Here is a 2,500-nt window from a genome sequence, read left to right on the forward strand (position 1 = left end):
TAAGACGTACCCAAACCCGCATTGTTAGTCGAGACAGTATCGCACAGCTGATCGGGTCTCGGTATAGGTCTCGGATCCGCTCGAGTGTTCCTTTCGACGATAAAACCGTTTCGAAAATCGTTGTTTGGGCTTCAGTCTGACTCCCTTCGGCCGCGCTATTGATTTCTTTAAATTCTCTTTTGTGGATTTTTTTTTCATCTTTATTGGCCTTGGTATCTTTATGATCCTTGTTATTACTATTATTACTGATATTGGTACCCTTATTATGATCATTATTATTATCATGATTATCATTATCATTAATATTGTTATTACTATCATTGTCATTATTATTTTCATCATTGTTATTATAGTTCTTATAATTATCATCATCATTAACAGTAATAACGTTATTATTCTTATTCGCGCTTATTTTCACCATTAATCATGATTATCATCATTGTCATTATCCATATTACTTTTAATGCTGTGGCATGTCCATTTTTTCTTTGTTTTGTTGGTGTTTTTATTATCAATTCTATCATGTTGTTGTCACTATTATCATTGTTATTTTTAACTTTATGTATATATATATATATATATATATATATATATATATATATATATATATATATATATATATATATATATATATATATATATATACATATACATATATACATGAATTAATATAAATCGATCTAATGAAATAAATCTATAATCAAATATGCATGGTTAATATGGATACATTTATTTCTTACGTAAGGCGAATCTAAGCACCTCCATCTATCAAAATACATTTCGTATCCTAAACTCTCGTGCCAAATAGACACGCACGCACCAATCATATGTAAGTACGCCCATTAAGCGTCGCCCTAACCCGGAAGCACTACTACACCCTAATACGAGAGACATACAGCAAATGCAATATAAGTGTATCTATTAACATTCCCCTCACGCCCGGTCGCGGGAGCAGTGCTTCGCTCCTGCCTCGGTACCAATCACAGTATGCAGTATTCCAGACCGAAATGGATCAGTAGTAGATTGCAACATGGTGGCAGCTCAGCCGAGGACAAAGCCCCGTGCTTCTACCCCTTCGAGATTTATACTAAGCGTTGCACACGCGGGATTCTGGATTTCACTTGGATTAAATCAGGTGCGGACATTTATGTTTGTGTTTGTATGTGTGTGTGTGTGTGTGTGTGTTTGTGTGTGTGTGTGTGTTTGTGTGTGTGTGTGTTTGTGTGTGTGCCTGTGTGTGTGTGTGTGTGTGTGCAAGAGTACAAATACACAGGGATGCAAATACACGTACACGCATGCACGAAGGCACGCATACACAAACTAAGACAAATGTACAACGATTCAACAAACGCAATCAAATTTTAAGCATTTATACACGCACACATATCAATGATCATGTACAACAGTAACATATACATACAGACACGCTAACAATTAATAAAAACAATAATAGTTTCCTGGCAAACAGCAAAACAAAAGCCACACCATCAGCAATAAACAGAAATTAATATGAAAAACATTCAACATAAATTATACAATGGATATTGAAAAGCTGAATGTGTGTCACAGAAATATTAAACAAGATTGAATCGTTTTGTCCTTTGAACTCTGAGTCGAGTTCAGACATTGTTTAATATCAAAAATATACAAATATCTCTATATAGCTATAAATTCATGCATTGCTCTAAAATCTTCATCATCACATAGGAAATCCAATGACAATGCTGTTAGCCGCTTACCCTTATAAATATGATATCAAACATTATGAAAATATTGAATTGGATCTCACCATGAGTCATAAATGCTGTGATATCTAACGTATACGTTGAATAAGTATAGTTATATGCAAACTCATAATGGAACTGAACACGAAAAAGAGCGTAGAAGAGGAAGAGGAGGAAGAAGAGAAAGAGGAGGTGGTTGAAGAGAAATGAGAGAACAATACAAGAGGAAAAGCACGAAAAGAAAAGGGGAGGAAGAAGAGGAGAGACATAAATGAAAAGACGAAGAGGAAAATAATCTTAAATGATAACTGAATAGAGTAGAAGGAGAAGGTAAAGGAGAAAAGTAAGAGAAGGAAAAGGTTCAAGAATAAAGGCAAAGGGAAAGAAAAGAAGAATAGAGAAAGGGAAGAACAATAAAGAAAAATAAAAGAGAACATCAACAACACCAAAACAACAATAAAAAGGAATTTCCCATCACACTCAAGTTAGAGGAATTCTTAACAACGATAAAAATAATATGTACGTAGGCCTACTGAAATGCCAACAATCCACATTTGGCTTCTAGTTGCTCATGCAGTTATGCAATTTAGAAGTATTAATCATAAGTGATAGAGATTATCATTGCCTTCTTCTTCTTCGTTTTCTTTTTCTAACAAATTTATCAAGGAACATAGACGAAAGCCATAAACGATAGCATAAACAGATAATATCAGGGCATGAATAACAATGTTACCTTTAAATACGAAAATAGGAATAAATGTCACAAAAATATGATC

The 2,500-nt window shown here is 33.9% G+C and overlaps 1 protein-coding gene across 1 annotated transcript in view; it reads left to right on the plus strand.

Moving 5' to 3' along the window:
* Positions 1–2,500, plus strand: part of LOC122259085 (uncharacterized) — a 574,783-nt gene that overhangs the window by 262,605 nt on the left and 309,678 nt on the right. The window lies entirely within an intron of this gene.

Source organism: Penaeus japonicus, unplaced genomic scaffold, assembly GCF_977035675.1.
Source record: "Penaeus japonicus unplaced genomic scaffold, GWHDUDI00000001_assembly GWHDUDI00000036, whole genome shotgun sequence".
Lineage (NCBI taxonomy): Eukaryota > Metazoa > Arthropoda > Malacostraca > Decapoda > Penaeidae > Penaeus > Penaeus japonicus.